Genomic DNA, 22,845 nt, shown 5'->3' with positions numbered 1-22,845 from the left:
CGCCCGGCCGGTTTTCTTTTCTGTAAAAGTAGGGACAGTGGCAGCATCTGCCTCATGGTGGCTGTGAATAGCTACATTTATTCGCTTGACCCAGTATCTGGCACATAGTGACTGTTCAACAGACATCAAGTTGTTACCATCATCAATATCCTTCTTTGAAATCCATCCCAAGTCCCTCCTCCTGCTTCTCCAAAGCCTTTCTTGAGTTCCTTGAGCACCCTGCAAACTGGCAGGTTCCACAGGTGACAGTTCAACACAGCTCAGCCTCCTACCGCACCCTCCTTGGAAGGCTAGCAGGCTGATCTGTGTGTGGGGCTCAGCTCCCCGACTCTGCCTAGGAGGGCAGCAGGCATGTCTCAGCCGGCCACTGAATCACTACAGCAATGTCCCAGGAGAGCAAGCCCTCGAAGGCTTGCTGAATGAACAGTGGATGAAAGGTAAGCTCCTCAGATGCCTTCTTTTGCATTTCTCCAGTATTCAGGAGTTGCTTGTTCACCAAAGAGAACGTGGAAGATATCAAACTGCCAGCAAGTTCAGCATGAAACAAAGTTTCTCCCTCTGGTTTCGAAATCCAGACGAGCTCTCCATCACAAAACCAAGCCACCCTCTCCGGGTACCCTGTAGTTTGGGGGGGTATATCCTCTAATAGGTCACATGACATGAGAAAGGTCACGGTGTAACCTGAGCCCAGAGAAGAATGAACAGGAGTAAACTGGGAGAGGAGCCAGCGTTGGCCACCCTCCTCTCAAGACACACACTTGCTCAGGCTCCGTGGGTCACACACATCCAGTCAATGCTCCCAGAGCACCTCCTGTGTGCTTGGTCCTGGGAACTGGAGATACCAAAATAAATGAGCCTGAGCCCAGCCCCAGACCATGGAGCACACAGTGTGTATTTTGTGGGGGAGGCAGGCAGAGGATTATGGTACACTGGGTAGGTAACGCAGAAGCATAGGAGTGGGAGGCATCTTACCCAGCCTGGGGGTGCTGCGGAAGGCTTCCTGGTAGAAGTGACACAGAATGGGATCTTAAAGACCAAGTAGATATTAGCCAGGTGAACAGTAAGGACAGACAGGCACGGTGGCTCACGCCTGTAATCCCAGCACTTTGGAAGGCCGAGGCGGGTGAATCACGAGGTCAGGTATTCGAGACCAGCCTGGCCAAGATGATGAAACCCCGTCTCTAATAAAAATACAAAAATTAGCCAGGCGTGGTGGCTACTCAAGAGGCTGAGGCAGGAGAATCGTTTGAACCAGGGAGGCGGGAGAATCGCTTGAACCGGGCAGGCGGAGGTTGCAGTGGGCCGAGATCACGCCACTGCACTCTAGCCCGGGCAACAGAGCAAGGCTCCGTCTCAAAAAAAAAGAACAAAAAACAGTAAGGACAAGCGTGTCCCAGGTAAAGAATAGAAGCGACAAAAGTATAACGCATGGCGGCATGAAAAGCCAAGGAGACGCTCGGTACTGCAGGCAACATGATATGACTGGAATGTGGAGTGTATATGTGTGCATGGCAGGGGTAATGGGTATGGGGGGTAAGAGTGGCAGGGGAGGGGGTTACTGTTGGCTCCCTGGAAACGGGATCTTCATTTTTGCATCCCTATACCACGCACAGTGCCTGGCACACGGTGGCTGCTTAATAAGCACTGCATGATGAAGAAACAAGTGCCCAAGGCTGCAGGGCTAGGCAGGGGAGGGCGCTGGGTATGATGGGCCTCACATGTGCTGAAGGCCCCCGGGCCCTGCCCTAGCCCCAAGTCCACACAGAAGTACAAAGTAGCTTGCTGGATGGCTGCCTAACCACACAGGGCCCCTGCAACTCTTTTTGATGACCACACTGAGGTTCACCAGCAGAAAAAGCCCAGGAGAGAGTGGATGAATTACACAGGACAAACTCGAAGTGCTCCAGAATCTCAGAGGAGGGGAAGGGGATGGGAAAGGGGATGAGAATAGGGTAAGGGAGGAACAGGTAACCCAGCTTCAGCCACAAAGGCCTGAGGCAGAAAGCTGCGGGGGAGGGTTATTATCCCCATTTTACCAAGGGGAGAGAGGCATTCTACCAAGGGCACAGGCTAGTGAAGAGAGAATCTGGGATTTGGCACCTAGGCCTGGCAAGGTGCAAAATGAAAGCACTGTCCCACTCACCCCCAGCCTTGTCCACCGAGCCTGGTGGGTCTAAGTGGCTTTCAGAACGAGGAGTTGGTAAGGACCTCAGTGTCTAAGAGGTCACAGAACCTTCAGAACAGTATTCCCTGCTGGCATCCCTGGCTCACAGGAATGCCTGCTACTTGGCCACCTGGCCTCTGGGGTCCTACCCCAGTCCCCCACCGTGCCCCCTGCCCAGCAACCAACAGCGAGGGCGGGAAAGAACTCAGTCCAGGGGTGAGGGGCAGGGCATGGGTTCTGTGAGGGCAGAGCTGCATCAAGCTCACAATGAGCTTCTTGGAGTGGCAGCTGAGGAAAGAGAGTAGGAAGTAGTTTCATTTTTCAATCCTTGTTCTCAGTCCCTGGGGGTCTATTAATATTTTCCTAGCGCCAGGGCCGTCTCACCCGCAGTGAAAGAGGAGGACTTCTGCAGCCTTCCATAGGAATCTGAGCACAATTGGGAACGTCATACTGGTGATCACCCAACCAGGGAAGGCCAGCCTCTGCACACTCTGGGGTTCCCCAGACTGAGGGCCCTCGGCCTCCCCAGAGCCTGGCAGGCTGCTGTCCTCCCAGCCCCCACTCTGACTCCGCTTTGCCCTCTGCTCACAGAGCCCCGCACCTCCTCACTGCTCTGCTCCGCTGCTCAGGCTTAACCCTGCACAAACTGGATTCAGCCAGCACCTCCCTCACCTGCCCAAGGGTGGGCCCCTTTGCCCACCTCTCTGCCTCAAACTCTCTTCCTCTTTCTCCCTTGGCAATGCAAACAGCCCTTTACCCACATGCCAGGCCAAGGCCTAGCAAGGCTGCCCAACACTGTGCCCACGTCTGCCCCCAGCCTGAGCCCCAACAACCAGCGTTGTCCCACTCACCACTCCAGCATCATCACTCCCCAACAAACCCGAGTACAGAGTCTCCTGGAATGCCACCCGTGGTGCCTGAAGCTCTCCCCACTGACCACAACATTCTAGGCCTTTCTTGAGCTGCCCAAGTGCCCCCTTCCCCTTGCTCGGCCCCTGCTCTGCTGATTCCTGGTCTGGTGTCCTCAAGGACAGGGATGGTACCCAAGTGTCAGGTCCCATCCCCCAGAAGCCATTCCTTTCTCTAGGGCCCTCTTCTATTCCCCAAGGTCTCCTTCCACTGAGCCACCTCGCCTCCATCTATGGAATGCCAGCCCCGTGGCAGGTGGCAGCACAAGTGCTCAGCCACCATTATTCCATGTGATGACTCAAGACACTTCACCAAGAGGCATTGTTTAGCCCCTTCATGAACTGTGAAGGTCAGAGAGGCTCTGTGGTTTCTCCAAGGCCATCTCTCTGACCACAAAGCTCGGCATGCCCCTCCTCATCCGCCCTCAAATCTAGGAGCTGGGTGTTACTTCACGGTCACGTTCCTCTGCTACAGTGGGACAGTGGACAGAGGGCCAGGTCTTGTCTTTTTCTCTGGGCACCCCAGAGCCCTGGCACAGCTTTCTGCTCAGAGACACTCCAACATGTCTGCTGTCTGCATTTCCAAATGCAGGAGTGATACTGGCAGCTGGCTGGGAGTCTGGTTTAGGTAGACAGCAGGGCAGAGGTGATGTGGGCACTATGCCATAGGCCACACAAGACCTAGAGGACTGCAGTGGCAGGGCTCGTGAAGGACATACCATGTGAGGAGTCCCACTGGACACCCGTGGGCACCAGCCCAGCAGGAGGAGTGCTGACTAGGGGTCCTTCCTTGCTGTCCAAATTCCCAAAGCACTGAGCCCTCACCAGCACCCAGGGTGTGGTCCCCTGACTGGCCCTGCCTTCTGAGCTGGGGATGCCACACCCAGAGCACATCTAAGTTTGTTCCTTAACTCCTTAGCTGTTCCAGCCCAGAGCTGCTCATCTCATGGAATCACGGTGTTCCGCCAGTCCCCTCTGGTAATCCCAGGAGAAGGGCAGGGTGGCGAAAGAGAGGGAAGGGAAGGTCTGGATTGCAGGGCCAGGCATCCCTCTGCATCTCACAGTCCCCTGCCTGAGAGACGGATGCTTCCTGACTGATCCCCCATCTCAACTGCTTTGCCCTGTAGTAGCAGCAAGAGGGAATCAAGAACCAAACGGACATCCCAAAGTCACATGCCGGCAGAGGCTGTGTCAATAAGTGATAGAAGGGGGTAGGTACAGGCAACAGAGAGCAGTGGGGCCTGCGCTAACAGATTACTGACACCTCGCACCAGCTGACTGCTGCAACATAATACCGGCAATGAGCTTGCCACATAGTCTAAATTTTTAAATAGCCAGCAATCTGAGTCTATGCAAAAACTCAGATTTCTGGCTATTTTATTATTTTAAATACTGGCCACCAATGAAAAAGTTTTACACATTGTATAACCCAAATAAATCAACACTCTGTACCCATCCTTCTTGAGCACACACACATCTGAGTGGTACGGCCGTTCCAAGGCAGACAACTCTTCGCACTGCCTTGGCTTGGCCTGGCTTTGGTGCAAGGAGGTGTGAGATCGAAGGAAATGATCTCACTGAAGAGAGCAGCCGCAGGGGTTACTTGGACTGCAGGAGATGGGCCAGCCTGGCATCCTTCAGGGACAGGCACACAGCCCACCCCAGGAGTGTGCCAGAGCCCAGAGAGGTGGAGGCCAAAAAGGCACACTCAAAAAAGGCTGCTGCTTTGCTTTGTTTTCATTATTTATATTTAAGATGTTAGCCACCATTAACGAAGAATGTGAAAATGTTTATGCTTGACCAAAAACGCGAAAGACATAGGGTCTAGGTTCTTCCTTGAGGTGGGGAGAGGCGATTCAATTTCCATTTTTAAAGAGTAACCAGACTGCAGAGAGACGGACTGAAGCCAAATAAAAGGGAAACTTCCTGAAAACGAGGCAGGCATGGCAATGAGTGTAGGATTTTCCTCTGCAAAGGTCTGTGAAGCAGACGCGGAGGAAGGAGGACCGGCCACCTAGCTTTGGAGTGGTGAACCAGGCTGGAGGTGGGTGTGATGGCTTCTCAGAGACCCTTCCAATCCCAGGGTTTTAAGCAGGGATTGGAAGCACTTAGCAGAAGGCTACTTCTCACATCTCCCTCCCCAAGCCCTAAATGACTGCTGCATTTTTTCTCCTCAGTATCCAGCCTGCTGCTCCATTCCTGCGGGTCAAGGCCTGTCCAAAGGTCGGTATTGGCTGGGGGGTTGAGGGAAGCTTCCCAACCCTCTGCTTTCTACATATAGCACTTTTATAAAAAGTCATGAATCAAAGCCCCTCTGCTAGCTGTATAACCTTGGCCTAATGAAAAACTTCTCTGTGCAAAACTATTGTTAGTGGGTGGTAGCAGCCACCAGCTGGAGGTGGAACCAGGCTGGGCCCTGTGGCCAGCGACGGTCATTATAATGACCATTTATTAAGCCCTGACCACATGCTAAGCACCTTACATACACTTCCCTGACCCCCACTGCACCCCAGACTATATGAGATTACTATCAGGGTCTCCCAAAGCACCCAGCTGTCTGCCTTGACAGCATCTTGTATGCTGGCACTTAACTGCTTAGTTAGTTGTTTACAAGATGCAAACATGTAATGCATCTTCCCCACTAGACCGTCGCCTCCACATGGGCAGGGCCCACCCTCTGTTCTCTTCACTATATCTCCAGTGCCCAGCACATATCTGGCCCAGAGAAAGTACTCAATAAATACTGTTAATCTACATCATCTCCAGTCCTTATGTTACAAAATGTTCTAACAGGAAAGGGAAAAGATTAACACCTGGCTTTGCCCTGATCAAGTTAGGAGAGGACTGACTTGATCTGGCTAGTAATAATGATAGCTTAATAATCCCAGTGTTTCTGCTGGTTCTTACTGTAGGCAAAGGTAGAGGTCTAGAGTATCTAATTCTTTCTTAGACGAGTTATCTAAAGGCCACTTTATTTTTATTTATTTATTTATTTTTTTGAGATAGAGTCTCACTCTGTCACCCAGGCTGGAGTGCAGTGGCGTGATCTCGGCTCACTGCAAGCTCCGCCTCCTGGGTTCACACCATTCTCCTGCCTCAGCCTCCCGAGTAGCTGGGACTACAGGTGCCCGCCACCATGCCCAGCTAATTTTCTGTATTTTTAGTAGAGATGGGGTTTCATCATGTTGGCCAAGATGGTCTCGATCTCCTGACCTCGTGATCCACCCGCCTTGGCCTCCCAAAGTGCTGGGATTACAGGTGTGAGCCACCGCGCCTGGCCTGTTTTTTTTTTTTTTTTTTTTTTGAGACACAGTCTTGTCCTGTCGCCCAGGCTGGAGTACAGTGGCGTGATCTTGAATCAGTGCAGCCTCTGCCTCCTGGATTCAAGCGACTGTCCTGCCTCAGCCTTCCAAGTAGCTGGTACTACAGGGGCGTGCCACCATGGCTGGCTAATTTTTGTATTTTTTTAGTACAGACGGGGTTTCACCATGTTGGCCAGGCTGGTTTCGAACTCCTGACCTCAAGTGATCCACCCACCTCAGCCTCCCAAAGTGTTGGGATTACAGGTGTGAGCCACCAGGCCCAGGCCCCTTCACATCTGACAAGGGCAGCCCACAGTCTAGACTAAGACAGATTGTAATCTTTGTTCTGCAATCAAAAGTAATGAAAATTTGGAGTTTTCAGAAGGTCTGGGGGAAAGTGTCCAGGAAAGTTGGTCCCTAGAAAATAGCAGAAAACTAGGTTTGAGGAGACAGCCACAGAGACATTCTCCAACGGTGTGACAAAGAAGGGAAGGATATCTGACATTCATTTTTAACTTCTGCCCTGATCTGGGCTGCAGAAAACCCCCTTTCTTAAAAGCCCTTGGTGAAGCCTGTTATATACAGTAATAGTGACTTAGCAGATGAAGAAGCCAACCTTACTGTATGCACACGGGGCAAAGACGAGTGCAGGCCAGGCAGCCAGTGGGCATGGCCCATACCCTGAAACCTTCAGAAATACTGCAAATTAGGAGGGTTTTCATCAATACTTGGGCAACTTTTAAAGACAATAAATGATACCCTCAGAGAATTTCTATGAGGAGAAAATCCTTTGGAAGAATTAAGAAATACTGGGGGGTGCAGCTCTCCCTTTCCACATGTCAGGTGAGAGCCCAACCCAGTATGACTGGACTAGAGAAGAAAGGCCAGAGTGTGGCCGGGACATCCTCCCATTACAGAGGCGGAGAGTCACACAGACAAGTAGTGGGGCAGAAATTGGAGCAGAGGGTTCCTTCAGGAAGGGAGGACTGAGAGTCCCTGAGTCCCCAGGCTGCCAATTCTGCAGCCCAGCTGGGTGGCCTCAGACCCCTCCCTGCCTGAACACCAGGCACTGCCAGAGGCCCCGCCTGGTGCAAGGGCGGCCCCACTTTCTCCTTCCACACAAAGGGGCTCTCCCAGTCCTGCCATCTTTCCTATTTACCCACCCCAACCCTAAATAGAAAAAGTCCTTGTTAAATGCTCTAGTAGAATGGTTATGTTGTTGAAGTGCCAAGTGACCTGCTCCTCCTGCTCCCCGCTTTCCATCCCTCCAGCCATCCCCAGTTGGGAGTCCAGAAATAAAACAAAGGCTTTGTTTCTTTATTTTGATTTCCTCCTAAAATCTCAAACATGCAGGAAACACCCACCCAGCCCCAGATTAGTGGATCAGGCAGCTGTCCACTGCGGGGGGTGGGATGGGGTCAGTGAGTGGGGGTGGATGCGAAGGCTGTGATGCCAGCTGGCCTTAATTGCTGGGGAGTGCCAGGGCACCTGGCCTCTCCTGGGCTGGACTTCCTCAGCGGGAGCGTGAGACAGACTAGGCCTTCCAGCTCTGCCCCAGGAACCTCAACCTGAGGAATGTGGGTGGGGAGGGAAGACTAAGGAGGCATAGCTCATAGAAGTTTTTAAAAATATATGCCCCCAAGGCTTTGGGACAGTGATCCCACCCTCCTTCCATCATCTCTGGTTATAATAAAGCAGACATTGAAAGAAGACCATGATAGACTGGTGAGAGCGGTGTTGGCCAGGAAAGACGGCTTTGCCTGTCTCCTCCTCGAGCCTCCAATTCCAATGGAGTGAAAATATAAAGAGATGAATTTGTGGGTTATCTAAAAAGGGAGAATTTTCAAGAAGGCATGTTGAAATTCTAAAGGATTAGGGAAAAAAAGCTAAACTGAACTAAAATTAATTTTGCTTTTGAAATGAATACATAATGCTTTTGAGGGGCAAGAATCTGTCACCAACACCCCCCATAAATGGTCAGCTCCTAAAGGGGTAGGGGAGTGTCCTGAATCCACTACACTCCAGAGATCTCCTCACAGATCCACATGCCCACAAATACTTTTACATTTAATCTGTGTACCTGGTATACTAGGGCCAGCCTCATATATAGTACGCCAAGTAGTTTCTTTTTAAACCCAAACTTGTCTTTAAAAAGGTATGCCTGTAAGTATAACACATATGTGGATTTCCGTATAATCACATAGGCAGTGGTTGTAGAATATGTTCAACTGCCTTCACTGGTACGGCTTCTACTGCAAGATAAGCCCCAGTAAAGCAGGGCCTTCTGAGGTCTCTCAGCACCCAGCCTTTGCTGGGTTTTGCAGCATCTACATTAGAATGAGGGAAAAGGATCTGGTGGTGCTATTCTTTTTTATTTTTATTTTTTGAGACAGAGTCTCTGTGTCGCCAGGCTGAAGCACAGTGGTGCGATCTCGGCTCACTGCAACCTCCGTCTCCCGGGTTCAAGCGATCCTCCTGCCTCGGCCTCTGGAGGAGCTCAGACTACAGATGCCCACCACCACGCCCAGCTAAGTTTTATATTTTTAGTAGAGACGGGGTTTCACCATGTTGGCCAGGTTGATCTCGAACTCCTGACCACGAGTGATCCTCCTGCCTCAATCTCCCAAAGTGTTGGAATTACAGGCGTGAGCCACTGCATCCAGCCTGGTGGTGTTATTCCTTAAGGGCAACTCAGGGAAGGAAAATGTTTCCAGACATTCTCAGCACTTAATGAAGAGGACTTGGGGTCCCCTACTAGTCCCCACTTTCTGTTATGAAACCAGATGTAATCTTGGTCTCCAATAGGAACTGACAAGAATCTGCCCTGGATAAGGAAGCCTTTCCAGAAGTTTTTGAATCTTTCTGCACAGCTTTAAAAAGCAGTGCTTTACTCACTGTTCTAACTCATGGCAAACTACATGCAAACAGGATAATATCAGGCTTCAGCTCAGGAGTCAATCGGTGGGTGGAAAGGAGAAGGCTGCAAACAGTTGGGTGAGAAGCTGAGTCCTGTCGTCATGGAGAGCTTCTATCTGCAGCTGCAGGGCTGGCTCTGCCGCCTTGCTCCTGCTTGGCAGAGAGAAGGACCCAGTACCAGGTACCTGTTTTTTTCTGTGAAAGCTGCAGGAAGGGAAAACTGTGAAGTTATGGATTAGAAAGTAAGCCATCATACTTTAGTTTCCTTCTCTTAAAGTAATCCTATACTTTAGAATATAAAATGTATTTTGTGTCCAGGTGTGGGGGCTCATGCCTATAATCCAGCACTTTGGGAGGTTGAGGTGGGAGAATTGCTTGAGGCCAGGAGTTTGAGATGAGCCTGAACAACAAAGGGAGATCCCATCTCTACAAAAACAATTTTAAAAAAGTAGATGGGCATGGTGGCACATACCTATAGTCTCAGCTACTCAGGAGGCTGAGGCAGAAGGATGGCTTGAGCCCAGGAGTTTGAGGCTGTGATAAGCTATGATTGCTCCACCACACTCCAACCTAAGCAACGGAGTGAGACCTCACTGCTAACAATAACAACAAAAAGTATTTTGTTATCATTGTCATATAATTATAAAAAGAGAATTATGTTTTCTCTATCTTCCAAATATACAAACCTACCATTAATATTACGGTTCAGTTTAGGCAGCTATGACTAAACCATGCTCTGCTCTGCAGCCTGGCTAAACCCACAATGGTCAAGGCAAGTGTTTGTGAGAGTAGATGAACTTCTCTGAAAAAGGTCACAGCCAAAAAAACACACACTGTCCCCAGAGTGACTTCTCCCCAGTGTGGTCAGAAGCAGCAAAAGGCTCTTCAGTCAACAACTTCCAGGGAGGCCCACTGGCATCAACGGAGGACACGAAGCCCCCAGAGAGAACCAATACAGGAAAACTCAGGAGCAAGGCTCCCAAAAGCCCATTGCAGGCTGAGGATGGGCCCAAACCAGCCAGGGCAAAGGATGAGCGGTCTGGCTTTAAGTCCAGTCCTACTGTGAAAAGGATCAAGTACAGACAAAATGGTCACATCTGTTCGTTTTGGGTAACGGGTACATGGTATTTGTTATACTATCCTTTCCATTTTCCTTTTTCAAAATTAAAAAAATAAAGTACACAAATGAGTTAGGGGTTCATTTGTGACTGTAAGATTAATATCAGTCAGGGAAGACTCCTGCCAGCTAGGCACCCACTGCCTCTCTTGCCAGCCAGCGTCTTCTGCACCTCTGCTGCCTCACCACATCTTTATGCACAGGCTACTCCATCCCCGCTCCTCATGAGGCCTTTACCCACCGCACCTATTATGTAGAGCCACACCTCCATGGGATAGGTCCCGTAAGCACCAGGAGAGAAGGGATCATGACATTTTTGGTCATCCAGTGCTGGGAACAGCACTGTCTAACAGAAGGAGCATGCACTTCAGGAAGAGACAGACCACAGTCAGATTCCTTCCTGACTCTGCTTCTCTCAGGTTATGACTGCAGGTGACCTACTTAACCTCCTTGAGCCTCGGCTTCCACATCTATAAAAGGTTAACTGCATCTAACAAAATCGTTGTGAGGCTTAGAGATAGCGAATATAAAGTATATAGTACAGGGTCCAGCCCACAGGTCTTTGCTGAATGAAAGATGGATGGAGAGATGGATCAATTAATGGATGGGTGGGTGGCTGGAAGGATGGAGGGAAGAAAGGACAGACATACAGAGGGGCTGTTTTTAAACCATGACATTTGAAGAGCAGTTGAAGGAAGTAAAGCTGCTCATGCTGGAGAAAAGCAGGACTGTCAAAGGTTCATGTGGGACAGGTTAAGGAAGAAGGGAAAGAACTTCCCAAGAATGAGAGAATCCCCAAAAGCAGTGGACTGACTCAAAGGGTAGCAAACATTGTGTCTCTAGAAGAGTCCAGGTGAAGTCAAAGACACACCCCTAATGGGCTGTCAAGGAGGGAAGGACTCCCCTTGTTGAAAGTTTCTCAGCCTTTCCTCAAGGGCTCACTTTCCCATTTGGGCCATATTTGTATACTATTGCACTATAACTAGCCTAATCTGAAAACCACCATCTTTAAAATTTTTTTATCATTTTTTTTTTACTTAAAATACTTCTTTAGCCTTAATCTGAACAAAATATCCATTTTAAAAAAAACCCCGTTTGTTGTGATGCCTGTATTTGCATAATACATTGAAATAAACCAGTATATAACTATCAAAATGACAGATCATCTTCCTCGCCACTATGAGAAATGTGCTCTACGGGGGTGTGACTTGACTTAATACACTCAGGGGGCTTCTTCTGGGTCTAGGATTCTGTCCTCTGAAGGTTGCTTGAATCCTGGTAATGCTCTTCATTCTTCCAGCCCTTTCTGGCCTCCTAAGCATATTTTCATGTGTATATTTTATCTAATCCCTATGACAACACTGAGGGCTGGGCAGAGAAGTCACAGATGGAGTCTGGGCCCAGGCAGCACAGGACCCAAACATGGCCCTACAGATGGTCACAGAAGCCAGAACCAGAGCTCCCAACCCTCCACCCACCCTCCTTTGTTTGGCCATTACAAGCTGCACAGCCAAATTCATTCTTGGTGCTCTCCAAAATCTTACTAGCAATACAACCCATATGTAAATCATATTGTTTTATCCATCAAGGTAGCCTGATGCCAGGGCTATACCCCTCTAAGACTCAGAAAGTCACCTCAGCAACCGGTGATGACCCACACTGTAATGCAGTGGGCCCCACCTAGTGAAGCTACCAAGAATATGAAGGACAATGATAGGGACATTAAGAAGCAAAATATAAAAAATACATTTTTATATGTAATATAGAGCCAAAAAAATCAAATAATATGAATTGGGATAGAATATAACAAATATTTTTTAATATAGCAACAAGAAAAAGAAGCAAAATACACATTGCTGCTTCATGACTCCTACAAGACGAATGCCTGCAGAAAGCTGTCTTAGATCATGCTGGCCAGCTAAATGGCCCTAGGGGCTCAGTGGTGGGAGCCAGGACAAGGAGGGCCACAGTGGAGTCTCTGGGAATAGGTAGAACCAACTGCATCACACATGTAGCGGGAATGCTACCTAGAGAACAACAGATGGTGCACCACTGAATGTATGGCAACTGCAACGTGGTCTCCACCTCAGCCTGAACCTCATCAACCCTGCTGAAGCACGAGGCCGCACCAGCACTGCCTTCTTGGTCAGACCCACCGACTGACTGCACAGACTTCAACTCACAGGCTAGGCAATGAGAACTGTCCCACTCTGTTTGTACTCTTGGCCCCCATCTCTGCCTTCTCAGACTGCACTGCAGTGGCATGCTGGCTTGGCTGCACAATGGGCTTACAGAATAGGTCTGCCATGAACATTAGAGAAGTCACGTGCCTTTAGACCAGAGACGGCTAAGCTGGGATCCAGGGATGGTTTTCAGAGATCCATGAATCCCCTGAATTATATGTCCAACTTTGTACATCAACGTTCCCTGGGCTTCTCATCAGCATATTAAAAAGACTATGACTCAAGAAGACAAAACCTATTACTCTGAACTCCAGACCCTCAGTCTTTGTGGCTACCTGTCCCATGCAGGAATTGCTGGAAATGGCACTGATATCCCATTCCTGTGTACAGAGACCTTACAAGAGCAGAGAGCATCTTTGGGAGATCTGAGTTCTGCTTAATCTCACTGTTATTTGGGTTTTGTTACTTGTTGCCAAAAGCATCCCCATTGATTCAGTACTACAGGGCTCAGAGGCACGATCTAAGACTTATCAGGGCTGGCAGGGACTCAGAGTCCAGCAACAAAATTCCTCTTAAAGCTTGAATTCTCTGCTCAGTCCCTAGAAAATAGGTACCTGCCAGGTGTCCCAGGTCTCAGGGAACTCCTCCAGCTCCTTTCTTTTTCCCATCTCCAGAAAAAGGTGACAGTACCTTCTATGTCTGCCCAGGGCCTTGCAGGTACGGAGCCTCTGGAACTCCATGCACATCCTCTGGACACTTGAGAAAATTCCAGCATTGCACAAAAACGCATTCCCATTCAGTTCACATGAGTATGCTTGTACAAACTACACAATGTTTATGAGCAGCTATGTTTTTCAATTGCTTTCAGGGAGACACACTCTGTTTGGGGGCATTTCATTGGCAGAACAGATTGCAATGATTAAATCAGATGTGAAATATATTATGGAAGCCACATTTCCCTGAGAACTCACTAGATCCAGGAGGCTGGTCAACATGTGATTCCAACTGAGGTTAGGAGCAGTCATCCCAGGAGCCTAATTTATCAGAGGCCAATAGTCATTCCTTGTTCCAGGTGATCACTAGAGCTCAGGAACCAAACCGACCCCAAGGGTAACTGACTTGTCACTTCTTTTTTTTCTTTTTTTGAGATAGAGTCTTGCTCTGTCACCCAGGCTGGAGTGCAGTGGCATGATCATGGCTCACTGCAACCTCTGCCTTCTGGGCTTAAGCAATCCCCCTGCCTCAGCCTCCCGAGTAGTTAACACTACAGGCGCATGCCCCCATGCCCAGCTAATTTTTGTAGAGACAGAGTTTCACCATATTGCCCTGGCTGGACTTGTCACTTTATAAGTAGCTCAGATGAACTGAGTGTGAAATACCAGTGGCTAGAGCTAATAATAACATAAAAGTTAAACCTGTCACAAAATGTCTTATGTAGGTGAAAAGAGAGGTGTAAATTAGCAACTGTCTTATAAGGAGCGAAGCTGACAGCCCTGGAGACAATCACTTGCCTCATCAGAGGGCCTTGAGTACCACTCACCCTCTCCCCACCCACCGACCCCCCCCCAACTTTAGGAAATGCCGAGGTCACATCTGGGGGGGTCAGTTTCCACCAGAGCACGAGGCTTGCCCAACACCTCCCTCCCCAGAGGCCGGCAGACCTCAAAAACCCCAGAGCATGAAAGCCCCATGCCTCCCACACCAGCAGAAAAAGGACAAATTACACCATAAACTACACAGAGAAGCTAACTGGCGGCTGGGCAGTATGAACAGACCTAAGGGTGAAAACCATTGCCTGAAACATTTTCAGCCCCAGTCAGCAGGGACATGTGATTTACAGGAAATTAGGAGGTTTACAAAATGTTAGCAGCTCAAGTTTCTTCCCCAGGAAAAGAAGCAGGAGAAGCTCTAAGAACTGTATCCGAGAAAGTGCTTTGTTCGCTGCTAAGCTTCTGACACGAGTCAGTTATTAATACCCACAGCTCACTGCCTCACACTTCAACCCACCAATGAATGTCTATAGTGAATAATTATAAAACAATATATTACAAAACTCTAACACAGGCTGCACCAGAGCCTTCCCAAGCCCAGACAGCCACGTGGCCAAAAGCATGGACTTAAGATTATCATCTTGGGCAAGCTGTTGGCTCTTTTTCACCCCAGTTCCCCCAACCTTTATAATAAACAAAATCTTTCTGGAGGTGTCTTGTCAAATGATGAGCAAATCCACTTCAAGTGCCGGTCTTTGTAAGCCCTGTTGGTTGCTGTTATTACAGTGGAGTTTCAGAGCTCTTAAAGTCATATCTCCATCTCACTCCTGCTGCCAGACAAACCTCTGGAGGCCACCATTCCGAGCCGTGTCAGCCACCCTCTCTGGTCAGGTCCAGGACAGAGTGAGTCCTGGAGAAGCAACGCCAGGGAGGTTCCACACCATCAGGGGCCACTGGGGAGTAGGGGCAATGGCAGAGCTCTCTGATCAAGGCCCCAGTGGCCTTGACGGACTTTGTCCACCTCACCAGACTCCGCTTTGCCCCAGGCCAGAACAGACCTCAGCTCCAGCCAGAGTCTAACTGGGTGTCCTGTGTCCACGCTGCGGTCAGACGTCATCTCCTCTAGGGGGCCTTCTCTCACCTCCCACTCTGGAGTAGGGACCCCCAAGGGCTCCCACAACCCCTGGGCTTACCGGATCTCAGCACTTACCACACTGGCTTGTCACTTTGTGCTCTTGTCTTCCCCGCAGGGCAGGACTGGCACCGTGTCTGATGCCCCAGCCAGGTCAGTTCAATGTATGAGCCCAGGCCCTAGTTGTGACCACAGCTCCAGCTCCCCAAACCTCCGGGAGCAGTGAAGGGTTGTTTATGAAGCAGTCTGCGTTTTATTATTCAGATGAATTTGTCAACTCCCTGGCGGATCTCTCCCCTCTTTAACGCCATCTTAAGGCGAGAGGGAGGGGGTAGATAAAGAGCCCCCCGCCCACTCCCCCGCCCCTTCATGCCACCCATCTACCCACCGGGTTCTCGCCCAGGCAGCCAAGGAACCCAAGTGTGATTACCATGAAAGGGTCTCTTTGAGCGGCGCGCAGGCCCTCCCCACTGGGGTCTTGGTCGTGGCCGATTTCCCGAACGCACACCGTTACGCGGGAGCCCGCGATGGGGGCAAAACGCCACGCACAGCCGGTCCCAGGGCGCACCCCGCGAGCGGAGAGCGCGGCCGAGCCCGGAGGGCGGCCACACCTCCCGCCCCGGAACAAAGCGACGGCCGGGGAGAGAGGCGGCGCGGCCGGGCCCCCTCCCCTCCAAGGCCTCCCGACCACTCACCGCGAGCTCCAGCCACGGCTCGGCTACGGCACTCAGGCCGCCCCCTCCTAGCTTGCGCCGGTGAGGAGGCAGCGCCGCGCCCGCCGGGCCCCGCGGCCGCCGGACTGACGGCTCCCCGCCAGCCGGCCACTCCGGTCCGTCCCCGCCCCGGCGCCTCCTTAAAGCGACCGCGCCGCCAGCGTGCGCCCCGAGCGCCTCGCGCGCCGCGCATTCCTTATATTGCCACAGCGCCTGCTAAAAATAGAGCGCCGCGGCTGGCGCGCCAGTGGGGAGCCCGGACCGGGTGCCTTGACCCTGTCGCCCCCCCGTGCACCCAGGCCCTCAGGACGCGCGCCCGCGAAGTCCAGCCCACCCGTGCCGAGTCCCCTGGGCCCGACAAGGCGCGCTAGAACGCCAGGGGCTGGGGTCGGCGCCGCCGCCTCTCCCGCGGCCCAGCGCACTTACCCGGGTCGGATCCGTGGCGCCCGGGAGCTGGCTTTAATGTGGACGCCAAATGGGAATTCGACCCGGCCTCTTTAAGAGCCTCTGCGCTCCAACCTTTAAATCTCCGCTCCGGTCGGGCCAACTTCTGAGCCTACGGACGCCTCCCCAGTCCTAGACGAACATCCGCCGCCACCTTAGCCGCATTCCCTTCGAATCCTGAGACGTCTTTCTTCCTTACCCTGACCCATCGTCTCTCCCCGCAGGCCTTCTTGGTGCACCGTTCCAGGGCCCAAACTTCGTTGGGATGGATGCGACGGGGACAGGCGACACTCGCGCACCATTTCATTGTTTCAGTTCCGCTAACTCCTCTCCAGCGGCGTCATTTTCCCCCCGTTAAAAAAATAAAGATATAATTCAACACCATAAAATTCCACCTTTTGAAGTGTACAATTCAAGCCGGGTGCGGTGGCTCACGCCTGTGATCCTAACACTTTGGGAGGTCGAGGCGGGTGAATTCCTTGAGGTCAGGAGTTCAAGACCAGCCTGGGCAACATGGTGAAACCCCGTCTCTACTAAAAATACAAAAATCAACCCGGCACGGCGGCACGTGCTTGTAATCCCAGCTACTCGGGAGGCTGAGGCAGGAGAATCACGTGAGCCCGGGAGGCAGAAGTAGTAAGCTGAGATTGCGCCACTGCACTCTAGCCTGGGCAACAAAGTGAGCCGCTGTCTTAAAAAAAAAAAAAAAAAGAAAAGAAAAGAAATAAAGAAAGAAAAAGTGTACGTGAATTCAGTGGTGTTTAGCATATTCACAAAGTTTTGCAACCATCACCATGAGCTAATTCCAGAACATTTTCACCACTTCCCACTCCCCCGCCCCTGCCACCACAGAAAGAATGAAAGAACTACCTATTAGCAGTCATTCCTCATTCACCCTTCCCCCCGCCCCCGCCAGGAACTACTAATCTACTTTCAATCTCTATGGATTTCCCTATTCAGGACATTTTCTATACATGGAATCATACAACATGTGGCCTTTTGTGACTAGCTTAGCTTCTTTCAGTAAACAATGTTTAATGATCTATTCATGTTGTAACATGTAGCAGTACTTCATTCCTTTTCATGACTGAGTAATATTTCACTGTATGTCTATACCTTTTGTTTATCCCTGCATCACTTGATGGATATTTAGGTTTCTACTTTGAGGCTACTGTGAATAAAGCTGCTATGAATATTCATTTACAAGTCTTTGTATGAACATATGTTTTTCTTTCTCTTGGGTATATACCTAAGAGTGGAATTGCTGGATCATATGTTAACTCTATGTTTAACTTTTGGGGGAACTGCCAAACTGTTTTCCAAAGTAGCTGCACCATTTTACATTCCCATCAACAACATATGAAGGTTCCAATATCTCCACATCCTTGCAAACACTTGTAATTTGTGTGTCTTTTTTTTATTATAGCCATCCTATTGGGGGCAAAGTGGCATCTCATTGTGGTTTTGATTGTCAGCATCATTTCTGAGGACATTCTTTTTGTGGGTGGACCTCAATGACTTAGAACCAGCTTTACATGTCCAGGGAACCTTGGACACTCCCTTCTCAGGTTTGCCCCAGGCCTAAGGGAGCCTCACAGCGCTGCTGGCTCTGCTTGCCATGCTGAGGCTCTCAATCTCATGCAGGCTTCCATTGGCATCCCAGCCACCCATGCAGCCATTTGGTGAGAGTTGCTGTGCACCCCCTGTGCCTCCCCTCCCACCTGCTGCTCCAAAGACCCTGCAGAAGGGGACAGCAGGTTGGGTGCCATCAAAAGTATGTCTCCTTGGCAGTAGGGAGTAAAAGACCTAGTTGGGAAGAAGGCTTGAGGGACAGTAGTTTACTTCGACTGGCTGGGTCTTGCCCTGGAACCTGACTCCCTCGATCTCTTCCATTTACTATAGAACTTGGGAAGGCAGGCAGGGATCTGTACATCCTGGTGGTCTGTCAGCCCCTCGTGAGCTCCCCATGTAAGACATGTCTTCTCTTGGGCCCTGACTGGCACAGGCCCCTGACCATGCCCTCAGCTTGAGCTAAGCCAACATCTACACAAGAGTCAAAGAGATGTCTTTACACTGCTTTCATACACATATCTGTAATAATACCTCTTCTCAGAAATGGAACTTAAACAGCTAATAGTCATACCCAGGTACCTGGGATTCTTTTTTTTTTTTTTTTTTTTTTTTGAGACAATCTCGCTCTGTCACCCAGGCTGTAATGCAGTGGCATGATCATAGCATCATAGCTCACTGAAGCCTCGACCTCCCGGGCTCAAGAGATCTTCTTACCTCAGCCTCCTGAGTAGCTGGGACTATAGGTGTGCACCACCATGCCTGGCTACTTTCTGTACTTTTTGTAGAGATGGGATTTCACCATATTGCCGAGGCTGATCTCGAACTCCTGGGACTCAAGCAATCCACCTACCTGGGGCTCCCAAAGTGCTGGGATTACAAGTGTGAGACACTGTGCTTGACCTACCTGGGATTGCCTAATGGTGAGATTAAATCTTGCAGATTGTGATTGCCGATGGGCTGTTCCATTTGAGCTGCCTCCTTTACTCTTTGAACCTTGAAATACAGTTGTGGCTCAGTTGCTGGCAAATGGGGGCTTAGAGAACAGAGCCACTGAACAGAAAAGCTTCATTCATCCAGTAAATACTGCCAGAGCATCTACCGAGTACCGGGCATTGGGACAGAGACCTGCCTTCAAACAAGCTGAATGCCAACTGAGGAGCAAGTGGTGTGGAAGAGAGAAGCACAGGGCCTGTGGGAGACCAGAGGAAGGGCACCTAACCCAATATGGGGAGGAGGCAAGTACCAAGGGAAGGACCTCTGTGAGAGCTGATGACTGAGCCACATCTGGAAGGACAAATAACAATTAGCTAGGGCTGAGTGTGGTGGCTCACACCTGTAATCCCAGCACTTTGGGAGGCCAAGGTGGGCAGATCACAAGGTCAGGAGTTCAAGTCCAGCCTGGCCAATATGGTGAAACCTCATATCTACTAAAAATACAAAAATTAGCCAGGTGTGGTGGCAGGTGCCTGTAATCCCAGCTACTAGGGAGACTGAGGCAGGAGAATCGCTTGAACCCGGGGGGTGAAGGTTGCAGTGAGCTGAGATCATACCACTGCACTCCAGCCTGGGGGACAGAGTGAAATTCCATCTCAAAAAAAAAAAAAAATAGGCTGAGAAGGGAAGGAGAAAACCTTATATGCTGAAGCATGATTGAGCAGAAATCTTTCCAAAGTCTCTGGCAGATGTGCCTGGCTGATCAGGTGTATTTGAGGCATGGCAGAAGGCCAGACTCCTAGCCAAAAACCCAGGCAGGGCTCAGGCCCAAATTTAATCCACAAAGGTCCAAGGTCAGTAACAGGGCCAGGAGCCAATTTCTGGCTGAAGTCAGAGCCACTGTACTGACCCAGAGTAGGACAAAGCAAACACACTTCATCCACTGCAACATGTCCTGCACTTGTCTCTCTGCCCTGAGGCTTGCTGACTGCCATGCCTCAGAGCCTATCCAAACTGGTGACTAGTTCAGCAGCAAATGTGGGGGCCTTGGACCTTGGGGCTGGAAGTCAACCAGGTCACTGTGGCCCAGCCTTCCTCTAGAACTCCCAGCTTCAGGCCAGGCTTGATGGCTCACACCTGTAATCCCAGCACTTTGGGAGGCCGAGGCAGGTGGATCACCTGAGGTCAGGAGTTTGAGACCAGCCTGACCAACATGGTGAAACCCTACCTCTACTAAAAATACAAAATTAGCCGGGCGTGGTGGCGCATGCCTGTAATCCCAGCTACTTGGGAGGCTGAGGCAGAAGAATCACTTGAACCCAGGAGGCAGAGTTTGCAGTGGGCCAAGATCGTGCCATTGCACTCCAGCCTGGGCAATAAGAGTGAAACTCTGTCTCAAAAACAAACAAATGAACAAACAACAACAACAACAACAAAACTCCCAGCTTCAGTGTATTCCCTAAAGGTAAAATAAGCTGTGAGTTTCTGAGCACTCACAGTGTGCCTGACACGAGACATAGTGATGGGTCTGCCCACCTCCCAGTGACCCTGTGCTGAAGGTCATCTGAGCCCTGTCTTAGATATAAGGAGACTATGAGCCCAATCCCACACAGCCAGTAAACTAAGAGTCAGGCTTTTCTGACCACAAAGCCTACACTCTTCTCCCATGCCAGGTGGCCTTGATGGACAAGTGTGTGTTTGGTGTTGGTGGAGCAGGGATAAGGTGAATAGGAGATGAGTGCTCATTCTAGTTACTGGGCCTGTGGCTGGAATTAGATCTTTTGGTGACCCTGAAGCACCAACCATGGGCTAGCAAAAGAACCTTCCCTCCACCACCCATGCTTATTCATCCCCTCAGCTGACCCTTCTTCTGTGCCAAGTACAAGGCCTTTCTTCCCCTGGGCTGCCCATGATGTAATGCCAAGAACTTATACTCTGCTTTCAGAGTTTTCATGGACTTCACCAATCCAGGCCCAATTACTTCTCATCTTTACCCCTTCCTGCCACCCTGCTGTGATTTGAATATCTCCTCCAAAACTCATGTTGAAATTAATTGCTAGAGGTGGGGCCTTTCAGAGGTGATTAATGCCATTTTGTGGGAATGGGTAGTATCACAGGGAGTGGGTTCCTAACAGAAAAGATGAGTTTGGTCCAATTTTCTCTCTGTCTCACGCTAGCTTCTGCCTTCTGCCATGGGAGGGCCCTCACCAGATGCCGGTGCCATGCTCTTCAACTCCCCGGCCTCCAGAATTGTGAGCCAAATAAATCTCTTTTCTTTGTAAATTACTCAGTCTGTGTTACTATGTTATAGCAGCAGAGGGATATGGACTAAAACATAGCCCTCCACACCTACCACCTCCTCCAGCCTCATTAGGAGCTAAGCCTCATAAACTTTTCTTCTCTGATACTTAGGGTTCATTCCTCACACAGGCTTGCTCTTGCTATCTGGGGCCAGAAGAAAAGCTTCCAAACAATCTCCTTCCCATTAACGGCTAAACTTCTCCAAAAGTTGTCCAGACTCAGTTAATGTGTTGGTTTCTGATAATGTTTGTTTTTCTCCCCTTAGCTCTTAATCCGTTAAACTAAAGTCCAGCGGCTTTTAAACATTGTGGGCTCAAACCATAGGAAGAAATAGGTGTTACACTGCAAACCAGAACACACACACACACACACACACACGCACACACACACACACACACATATGAAACAAAAGTTAATGCTAGCGTGACCTACTAAATCAATGTTTTGCCCCATTAATGGATTGTAACCTACAGTTTGAAAAACATTGTTCCATTTTTTTGACACCCAGAGCCTCAGGATAGTGATAGAGCTGCAGAAATTTGTCAAGAAAAAAAAAAAGTCAACTCTAAAATATTGAAACACATGCTAGAGACAACAGTTTAAAAAGAAAAGTTTGAGTTTCAAAAGCCTAGGCGATTTCCTCTTCTAGGTAGGATTTAGTAGGTATGGCAGGCTAACACTCCTACTGCAACAAAATGAGATGAGGCTCCACAGCTGTTCCCTCATCCCCAGGGCATCTGTCAGTTTGGGGCACTCGCTAATGATCAAGTCTGCCTAGCAGGAGGACCTGTAATGGAGGAAAGGGAAACCAGCAAAGCTTTTAGTGGCCACAGGTGCTAGAATGACAAATTAGAACATGGGAGCTATAAATACAAAACCATTTTTCTGCACCTGACATTTGCTGAGTTCTGCACCTAGGAATGCATCTAAAAGCAGAATAGGGCCAGATGCAGTGGACCATGCTTGTAATCCCAGTGCTTTGGGAGGCCAAGGTGGGAGGATCACTTGTGCCCAGGAGTTCAAGACCAACCTGGGCAACACAAGGAGACTCCATCTCTACAAAGAAAAAATAAAACATAGCCAGACGTAGTGGTGCGCACCTGTGGTCCTAGCTACTCGGGAGGCTGACATGAAAGAATCACTTGGGCTGGGAAGGTCAAGGCTGCAGTGAGCTCTGATTGCACCACTGCACTCCAGCCTGGCCAACAGAGCAAGACCCTATTTCAAAAAAAAAAAAAAAAAGGTTGAAATAGTCTATAGTCCCACAGTGCTCAGAAAATGAAAGTTTCCCAAGAAGGAAGGGCCTTCCCCAAACACAGAGCCAGTTCCCACCTCAAGACATTGGCCAGATCTTGAAGCTCCATGGAGACAGAGTCTGGAAGCTGGACTGGGAACCTCTGAAAAGCAGAGCTGAATCTCCACAGTCTTTCATGGCTGAGGATCCAGAAACCTGGCAAGGCACTCACCCAAAATCCACATGTCAGGTATAGGGGCAAACCGGAGATGGACTTGAGATAGATAGATTCCAAAAACCAAAACCCAGTCCCAACCCACTTCAGTCCTTCACTGGACTGATGCAATCATTCCTTACTCCCATCTGCTTAACAGAAGAAAGAGGGAACACTGTGTGGCAAATTATATCATCTGGAGTCTTACATATAATGCCTCTT

The 22,845-nt window shown here is 49.9% G+C and overlaps 1 protein-coding gene across 3 annotated transcripts in view; it reads right to left on the bottom strand.

Annotated features, from left to right (window-relative positions):
- The window catches only part of MRAS (muscle RAS oncogene homolog), a 58,837-nt gene extending 41,857 nt beyond the window's left edge, over positions 1-16,980 (bottom strand). For 2 of the 3 annotated variants that reach the window (XM_023187887.1, XM_023187885.1), the window contains exon 1: positions 15,908-16,203. The gene's annotated coding sequence lies outside the window, so the exon portion shown is untranslated. Of the gene's footprint in view, positions 1-15,907; positions 16,204-16,351 lie in introns of those variants that run through there. The other variant, XM_023187886.1, reaches the window with a different exon arrangement.
- Between the last annotated feature and the right edge of the window lie 5,865 nt (positions 16,981-22,845).

Source organism: Piliocolobus tephrosceles, chromosome 2, assembly GCF_002776525.5.
Source record: "Piliocolobus tephrosceles isolate RC106 chromosome 2, ASM277652v3, whole genome shotgun sequence".
Classification (NCBI taxonomy): domain Eukaryota; kingdom Metazoa; phylum Chordata; class Mammalia; order Primates; family Cercopithecidae; genus Piliocolobus; species Piliocolobus tephrosceles.
This window is presented reverse-complemented; position numbering and strand designations above follow the sequence as displayed.